We start from the raw sequence: 10031 nt of genomic DNA, 5'->3' as shown, positions 1-10031 counted from the left end.
AAGAGCCCTCCCAAATAAGTACCCTTGTCTTCTAAAGCAATCCCTACTTTTCTGACTGGTCAGGCTTGGGAAATCATCAAAAACTGAGGTCATTCTGTAGTTCCCAGAACCACAGAGGATCATAAACATCTTTTAGGAGGAATATTTTGGCCATAACACAAAAACCACTGCAGCAAAATACCATTATTACCCTCTAAGCTTGGAATAAATGCTTGCAATAAATAAAAAAAATCTTTGCCTTTCAATCAGTTACTCGAGATGCAAAGAAGCAATAGGAAAAGCCTTGATCAGGTGCTGCGAACTGGCTGCCTTGACATTGGAGAGGATGAGGACCAGGCTCTTCTAGACTCGGTAGTGGGAGGTTGAGAATCTCCCCTTCTCAGGACTGAGGAATTTCACCAAAACTGGAAAGGCAATGTTAGAAGGAGGGGAGTCTAAGAAAAGAGGTAGATGTCAATTAGAGAGATGTTGAGATCGAAATGTTTTGAGACATATGAAAAAAGAAGCAGGTAACTAGATCTACAGATCTAAAACTGTGAGAGGCCTGGACCAAAAGTATTAATTTGAAAATACCTTATATATTGGGGTGCCTGAGTGGCTCGGTCAGTTAAGTGTCTGCCTTTGGCTCAGGTCATGATCTCAGGGTCCCAGTATCAAGCCCCGAGTCAGACTCCCTGCTCAGCAGAGGGCCTGCTTCTCTCTTTCCCTCTGCCCTTCCCCTCAACCCTGCTCATGCTCTCTCTCTCTCTAACTCATGTGCTCGCGTATGCACTCTCTCTCAAATAAATAAAATATTTAAAAAATATATCTTGCATATGTATGTTAAATTAAGCAAGGATTCTGAATGACATGTGTTAGGAAGACAGTGAAGATTGAAAAGACAAGTGAAGTTCCAGCACCGAGCCTTAAGGACATGCCTACCTGTAAAGGTCAAGAAGAAGATGAATAAGCAAGAAACAAAAGAATTGATCAGAGATGTGGAAAACCAAGAGATTGTTGCATCACAGAAATCAAGGGAAGAATGTTTTAAAAGCAGTGAATGATAAATACTGGTGAATGCTACTGAGAGGTGAAGTCAAATGAAAATTTAAAATTATCTCAGGAATTATGATGTGGAGGACATTGGTGACCTTCCTTAGAGCTTGTTTTCATGGAGTGATGAGGCTAGAAGCCAGACTGGAGTAGGTTGAGCAATGAGTGGGAGGTGAGGAATTGTAGACAGCTGGTGTCATTAACAACTCCTTGAAGAAATGTGGCTGCAAAGAGAGAGAAGGACAGGATAGTACCTGAAGGGAGGGGGTGTTTCATTTTCTGTGGGGTATTTTGGGTCTGTTTAGTTGAAGAAACTTCATTGTGTTTAAAATCAAAAAGGAAGAATGTAGAAGGCAAGATCAAATACACACAAGAGAAAACGAATAATAAATAGTATAATGTTATGGAGAAAGTGGGAGGCTTTGAAGTCCAAAGCACAGGTGGTGGGTTAGTCTCAGCCAGGAGGAAATAGTCCCTGTGTCGTAATGAGAAGGGAGACCCTGTGCAGAAATGTATATTTTGTGTTTGAAATAGAAAAGATGAGGGAGTTCTCAAAAGTTGGCTGCTATTTTCTCTGTAAAGGAAGAATAGCATCTGCTGAGCATGAAGGTGCTCGAGTTGAGTTTTTCAGCCTCCACATTGTTGACATTTTGGACCAGACAATTCTGTATGATACAGGTCTTTCCTGTGTATTATTGTATATTGAGCAGCAGTACCCCACCCCTGTCCTGCCAGCTGTGACAGTCAAAACTGTCTTCACACATTGCCAGAGGTCCCCTAGGGGCTGGGATTGGGGGCAAAATCACCCCTGGTTGGGAATTGTTGGGCTAGAGAGAGTAGAATAAAATGGAGAAGGTCTGAAAGGGTCATGTAGGGTGGGAGAGTAAATTGACCAAATAGATGCAGAGGCTCAGAGGGCAGTCTTGAGGCCCCCTTGACGTTGGACACAGATCCTGGTGCCATCAGTCCACCATACTGTACTTTTTCTACCAAGGCCTGGCAGCTGGGGCACAGGCCCTGAAAAAGTAGATGTTTGTGTTCCCCAGGGATTGAGGCTTTTGCCAGAGAAATGTAACAAAAGGACAGAGGGACAAAAGGTTTAGGATATTGGCAAAATATTTATTGAAATTATGAATCACAGAATCTAAGCAGGTTGGGGGGCAAAGGACAAAGGAAAAAATTATCTTTTTAAAGAAGAATGGTGTAGGGGCGCCTGGGTGGCTCAGTCGGTTAAGCGTCTGCCTTCGGCTCAGATCATAATCCCACGGTCCTGGGATCAAGTCCCCGCACTGGGCTCCCTGCTCAGCAGGGAGCCTGCTTCTCCCTCTGCCTCTGCCCCCCACTCGTTCTCTCTCTCTCTCAAATAAATAAATAAAATCTTTTTAAAAAAAGAATGTAATTAGTTTAGGACCTAGAAATGAAGTTTTGGCCTAAGCATCTTTGAGATACACAGACACGCAGATGCACACTCACACACACAAACCACACACATATTTCAAAAACAATTTTACATCATCACTTCTTCCTGTACTAAATGAAGGAAACGAGAATAAATAATAATAATGAGTTCCATTTACTTTGTATCCCAATTTCAACACATTGTTTCTGTGTTCAGTTTCTCCTGAACTAGATCTGAAAGCTGCTGCAATTTTATATTTGCATTTCAAATTTCCAAGTCCCTTATTTGCTGCAGGTAATGCATAAAACAGGGAGGCACTTATGAAATGATAAAGGATTCTGTCTTTACTTAAGATTGGTCACCAAAATGTCTTGAAAGGCTGTTGGAGAGCAGTGCCCAGCAGTGCATCTTTAGTTTTCAGAAAGAGCAGTAACACTGAAGAAGGAAATTAATAACAAAGTCTACTTTGAGTGGTGGAAAGAACCAATAAGCCAGTTTCTTTTAACTGTAGATAGCATGTGAGGGGTAAGACAAAACAACAACAGCCAAAAAACAAAACAAATCAAAACCTGAAAACGAAACAAAACAAAAACTCACAACCCTGTTTTAAATTGAACTAAAAACTTCCAAACAAAGAGGAAAGCAAATCATAACCAAAACAGAAAAGTAGCTACATCTTTTAATCAACCAAGCAGGGTCTGGATAATTTGAATCCATGAAGAAGAGTGGAAGAGGCAGGGTAGAACAGCCAATGCTGAGAAAAGTCCTCTTCGACTAGTTCAGATAATTCCTTCCACGTGCCAAATTTCTGTAGCTTGAAAAAGAAATCGCACCTGGAATGTTTAGCTGTTTTACATTTATGTGTTTAAAATTTTTTTGCCTTCATGTGTATGTTTTTTAATGACAAGGAAGATATGAAGTATATTAAATATGATTATCTATAAGGAGGGAAGAATTGGTTTCTTTTTTCCTTCATTTTTTCCCCAAATTTTTACGAAAATATGTCTCCGTACCAAAATAAAAGTTACCACATTTTAATGATTTGGCATCAAAAGAAGGTAAAGAAATAAGTGGTCAGCATAAACAGAAAACTGTAATGACTAGAAAGAGAAAATCAATGATAAAACCTCTTCCATTTCCTATTTGTTTCCATGTTTTTAAACGAGAAAATTCAGAGCTTTAACAAAAGCATTACACATCTGCCTTCAAGGTCAAGTGGGAAAGAGAGATATTACTCACCACAAATAAAGTTTATAAAGGCAGGACAGAGGAGAAGGGAGGCAAACCAGAAAAAAAAAAAAATGTTTATTTGTACTGAAAGAGAGCGCAACTCGGCTGCCTTATGAGATATGCCAAACACACTGTAATTATAAGAATTTTTAAGTTTTCTTCTTTTTGTTGGTTCATGTCTCCTAAATTTTCTATAGTAAATATGGATTACATTTGTGATAAGAATATAAAATTGTAGAAATACAAAAGGCAAAATCAATTTAAGAGGGAAAAATGTAAGTTTAATGGGAGTATGAATACTATAAGAAAGGAGAAAAATAGAAAATTTCTCAAGATATCCTGGTTTTTATTATTTCTTGAAGACATGCAGGATAATGGTTTTTATTTTAGTAGGATTAGCTGAACATAGAGGAGTCATATATAGATTCTGCTATGAATTTGATATGTCCTATTAAATATCCATAATTTCTTTACAAAATAGAATAATCAATTCTTCAAAATATTTTTCATTTAAAGATATTGGTGATGATGGGTAGGTAGATAGAATAGATACAAATTCTATCTCTCTGGTCTTCCAGTGATTATTGTATTAGAATTCTGATAGTAGGTTCTCTAAGTACTTAATAATAATTAACTAATATTAATAAATAACACTATTATATTAATAATTAATACTATTTAATACACATAATATTTTATTGAATTTAATTAATGTAATGTAATATTGAATTAATCATAACAAATATTTAACTAACGTGACATCATAATTAATATTATTGATTATTAATAGTTGCTATAATACCTTATAGTTACAGAGCATTTTCTGATATGCATACAATATATAATTTGATCTTCACAACAACCCTTTCGATTAGGAGTCCCCATGATTTTACAGAAGAAATTGAGGCTAAATGTTTAAATAATCCACAAAAATGAGAGCTAGTTTTAAAAATAGGTCTTCTGATTCTTAATCTAGCTCTATTGCCCCTGTATCATTTTGCTTAGTTTAAGCTGCCTACTCTGAGAAAGTTAACGTCTCCTGGAAACGTTTTGTTCACTACAGTGCTATGAGGTACAGTTAATAGTAATTTTCCACACATCAAAAAATATGAATGCTATTACTTGTCTATGTTTTACTTAATAGGAAAGAGTGTGGAGTATAGAAGTGATTCATAACTTAAAAACATTCACTTGGTTTGACTACTCAGTAAAAGTATGTATTTCTCAAGCTGAGAAATTCTAGTGTTTTCCTCTGTGGTCTTGAAAATGTTTCTTGACTTTATAAAGTATACTCTCTACTTACTACTTTTCAAGCTTAAATATTTAATAATTCTATTTAGTATGATGTCAACTTCATTTGTGTAGTTATTTATTTATTTATTGCTTAAGGCATTCCATGGTTCTTGAGAAAGATTTTTTGTAAACTAGTTCTGAAAGGAAAACATTCTTTTTGTAACAGCTTTATTCAAGTATAATTCAAATATCATAAAAATCACCCATTTAGAGTGTACAGCGCAATGTCTTTTAACATATTCACAGAGCCATTCAACTGAACATTTTTATCATCCCCCAAAAGAAATCTTGTACCCTTTAGTGGTGACCTTTCACTCCCCCAGGACCCCAACTCAAGACAATCACTAATTTACTTTCTGTCCCTATAGATTACCTATTCTAGACATTTCTATAAATGGAACCATAGCATATGTGGTCTTCTGCGACTGCAGTCTTTAACTTAGCATAAAGTTTTCAAGGTTCTTCCATGTTGCAATTTGTGTCAGTATTTCATTCCTTTTTATTGCTAAATCATATTTCATTGTATGGATATACCATATTTTATCAGTTGATAGACATTTATGTTGTTTCCACCCTTGGCTATTATAAATAATGCTGCTATATATTATGAATAGTGCTATTATGAACAGTCATGGACAGATTTTTATGTACAGATATTTTCATTTCTCTTGGGTATGTACTTAGCCTGGAATTGCTGGTTCGTTTGGTAACTCTATATTTACCCTTTTAAAAAACTGCCAGGCTATTTTCCAAAGTAGCTGCACCATTTTACATTCCCACCAGCCGTGTGTGTAAATTTAAAACACTTTTTCAAGGAGAGGGAAATGATGATGCTACATACACTTAATAAAATGTACTTAATGGAACATTATATATAGCCTATTAGTTAATTGAAAAATTTCACAAATTTACATTTCCTAACTTTCTTCTTACAGTAATTTATTCTACCTTATTAATATCTATGGAATAAAAGAAATCAGCTCTAGGATTACTTAAGTAAACTAAATTCCTGATAATGGCTACTTACTTTTGAAAATATTGAAATTAAATTCTTGATAGAGATATATGTGGATTTCAATATTAAGAATATAAAATAGGCTCTCTTTGTCACATCTACTGTGAGAATAAAGACCATTCTCAGCAATTAGACTGTTGACATTCCAGAAAATGTTGACGTCACTCTGAAGGGACGCACTGTTATCGTGAAAGGCCTCAGAGGAACTCTGCAAAGGGACTTCAGTCACATCAATGTAGAACTCAGTCTCCTTGGAAAGATGAAGAAGAGGCTCCAAGTTGACAAACGGTGAGAAATAGAAAAGAACTGACTACTGTTCGCACTATCTGTAGTCATATACAGAACATGGGCAAGGGTGTTACACTGGGTTTCCATTACAAGATGAGGTTTGTGTGTGCTCACTTCCCCATCAATGTTGTTATTCAGGAGAATGGTTCTCTTGTTGAAATCCAAATTTTCTTGGGTGAAAAATACATCCACAGGGTTCGGATGAGGCCAGGTGTTGCTTGTTCAGTATCTCAAGCCCAGAAAGATGAGTTAATGTTTGAAGAAAATGACATTGAACTTGAGTCAAACTCAGCTGCTTTGATTCAGCAAGCCACAACAGGTAAAAACAAGGATACCAGAAAATTCTGGGGATGGTGCCTACGTTTCTGAAAAAGGAGCAGTTCAGCAGGCTGAGGAATAAGATCTAAGTTGTCCAGCTATGGAAACAGCAAGATGCCAGATGATTTTTCAGACTTATTTGTGATATTTTAAAGATGCAATAACAGCTGTATTGATTTGGGGCTTTTTCTTAAACCAATATTCTTTCCAACTATTTGGCAAGTAAACCATTCAGAAGTAAATTGTAGTGTGCCAAGAACAGTAACAGAAAGAATAGAACAGGAGTTTTTTCTAGTAAAATTTCATGGAAAAGTGGTTTCAATTTGATTTCTTCAAGGATATTAAGGGTATGTCAGCAAGAGGAATATGGTACCAGCAACAGGCCACACCATGTGGCTGTTCACCATTGGATGTAGAACTTTTGGGGGCGGTCCTGAAGGTGTCTAAGTTTACAGAGGCATGGATTTGAATATTTGTGAGGTCAGTGTGCTTGCGTCACTTGTCTGGATACCAGTAACTTTTTGTGAAAAAGGAGCTGAGGAGTGGAACAAATTGATGACTTAATAAGTTCAATTTGTGTTCAGGATAAACATGGTGGTTATGTCCAGGATCCTCTCAATCTTACTCTCTACCCTACCTCAGCCATTTATTCCCATAAGCAAGCCCTTGATGTTTTGAGAAACCGATAACCTTTCCATAATCTCCTAATTCCATGTGTCACATTTTATTTATTTTTTTTAATGATTTTTTATTATATTATGTTAGTCACCATACAGTACATCCCCGGTTTCCGATGTAAGGCTCGATGATTCATTAGTTGTGTATAACACCCAGTGCACCATGCAATACGTGCCCTCCTTACTACCCATCCCCAGCTTATCCCATTCCCCCACCCCCTTCCCCTCTGAAGCCCTCAGTTTGTTTCTCATAGTCCATAGTCTCTCATGTTTCATTCCCCCTTCTGATTACCCCCCCTTTCTTTATCCCTTTCTTCTCCTACCGATCTTTCTAGTTTTTATGTTCCATAGATGAGAGAAATCATATGATAGTTGTCTTTCTCTGCTTGACTTATTTCACTTAGCATTATCTCCTCCAGTGCCATCCATGTTGTAGCAAATGTTGAGAACTCGTTCTTTCTGATAGCTGACTAATATTCCATTGTATATATGGACCACAACTTCTTAATCCAGTCATCTGTTGAAGGGCATCTCGGCTCCTTCCACGATTTAGCTATTGTGGACATTGCTGCTATGAACATTGGGGTGCATATGGCCCTTCTCTTTACTACGTCTGTATCTTTGGGGTAAACACCCAGTAGTGCAATGGCTGGATCATAGGGTAGCTCAATTTTTAACTTTTTAAGGGACCTCCACACTGTTTTCCAGAGTGGCTGTACCAACTTGCATTCCCACCAACAATGTAGGAGGGATCCCCTTTCTCCACATCCTCTCCAACAATTGTTGTTTCTTGCCTTGTCTATTTTTGCCATTCTAACTGGCGTAAGGTGGTATCTCAGTGTGGTTTTGATTTGAATTTCCTTGGTGGCTAATGATTTTGAACATTTTTTCATGTGTCTGTTAGCCATTTGTATGTCTTCAATGGAAAAGTGTCTGTTCATATCTTCTGCCCATTTTTTGATTTGTTTATTTGTTTCTCGTGTATTGAGTTTGAGAAGTTCTTTGTAGATCTTGGATACCAGTCCTTTATCTGTAGTGTCATTTGCAAATATATTCTCCCATTCCGTGGGCTGCCTCTTAGTTTTTCTGACTGTTTCCTTGGCTGTGCAGAAACTTTTAATCTTGATGAAGTCCCATAAATTCATTTTATCTTTTGTTTCTCTTGCCTTTGGGGATGTATCATGAAAAAGGTTGCTTTGGCCGATGTCGTAGAGGTTGCTGCCTATGTTCTCCTCTAGAATTTTGATGGATTCCTGTCTCACATCGAGATCTTTCATCCATTTGGAGTTTATTTTTGTGTATGGTGTGAGATAGTGGTCAAGTTTCATTCTTTTGCATGTAGCTGTCCAATTTTCCCAGCACCATTTATTGAAGAGACTGTCTTTTTCCCACCGGATGTTTTTTCCTGCTTTATCAAATATTAGTTGCCCCATGTGTCACATTTTAAATATGTTACCATGCTAGATAACTTAGCAGGTTTCCTCTTCCCTTGATCTGCTTCCTGCGGTTTTCCCCATCTCACTTGATGGAAACTCCAACCTTCAGATTTCTCGGGCAAAAGACAACGTTCAACCTTGATTTCTCTTACACACTACACGTTCAATCCATCAAAAAAGTACAGGCTCTGCCTTCAAAGTAAGGTACGTTTAAAGACTTAAAGAAATTAAGAAAAAGAGCAACCACATGGAATATATTGAAAGATCTTGATTTAAAATGAACAAACTGGACTTTTTATTTTATGGAGTTAATCTTTGGTTTGATGATAATCATTAAATTTTTAAGAAATATGAGTGAATTGGTCAAGTATAAATGGCTTTGAAATATTTGAAGTGGGGTGGGGGAAGGCACTGGATGAGGTTCTAAGTGAAACGAGATTACCTATAAATTGATATTTGTTGAAACTGGAAAAAATAAAGAATATAAAATAGATGAAAAGTTTAGGCACCTGATATTTCATTTCTTATTCATTACTGTTCAAGCTATGATAGTATCATAATAGTGGAAAACATTATACCCATTTAATATTTGGGAGAAACTGGAAAAACTAACAATCTCAGTGGGTGTTCAAAAAGTATTTTTATACTCTAAGAGCCAGATTAAGTATCTCAAACTCAACACATTTTAAGCTTAGTAATTTGTAGAAACCTTATCTGCCAGTTTCGGACCATTAAGTCTAACAGATATATGGGTCACTGGTTTGGAATTCTTCCCTTCACTTTTCCTGTGTTAATTTCAACATGTCCCTCTCATTCCCACAGTCGAGACCAGTATTAATTGTACTAAACAAATAGACCACCTGTCACACATTCAGTAGATGCAATTTGTTCAGGTACAATCTACAACACAGATCTGCTTTTACCTTAGCCCGTTATGAATCTATATATTGCAGAAGAATGTTCCAAGTGAATTTGAAAAATAAGTTCAGTGGACAAAGGACCATAGGTGAATTCTGATCCGTTTACAGAAACCCAGGGCTAAGACAAAGTTCTGCCTTGAAAGACAGTATGAAAGTCTGAATATGTAGTGCAAACAGCACAATTATTTTGCAATGAAATTGGGAAGCCAAGTGCTGTCGTGTCATAGTTGTAGATCATTCCTCCAAAACAGGAACAGGCACATGTGGTTTCATTTCATTTTATTTCATGAAAAAATTTTCAGTTGGGCAGAATAATGTCTTATAACTTTTCTGAGTTTATTTGGTTTTTCTGGATAAGTGTATGATCTTTTATGGGACAGAGAATGAAGAGGGAAACAATTTTTTAAGAAAAAGTTATTCTTT

The 10031-nt window shown here is 36.7% G+C and overlaps 1 pseudogene; it reads left to right on the top strand.

The window, feature by feature from the left end:
* Positions 1 to 258: 258 nt before the first annotated feature.
* On the top strand, positions 259 to 6657 carry LOC121102211 (annotated as a pseudogene).
* Positions 6658 to 10031: the final 3374 nt, after the last annotated feature.

The sequence above is a fragment of the Ursus maritimus genome, unplaced genomic scaffold (assembly GCF_017311325.1).
Source record: "Ursus maritimus isolate PB19 unplaced genomic scaffold, ASM1731132v1 scaffold_13, whole genome shotgun sequence".
Taxonomy (NCBI): Eukaryota; Metazoa; Chordata; class Mammalia; order Carnivora; family Ursidae; genus Ursus; species Ursus maritimus.
Note: the sequence above shows the minus strand (reverse complement) of the source record. Positions and strands in the feature narration are given on the sequence as shown.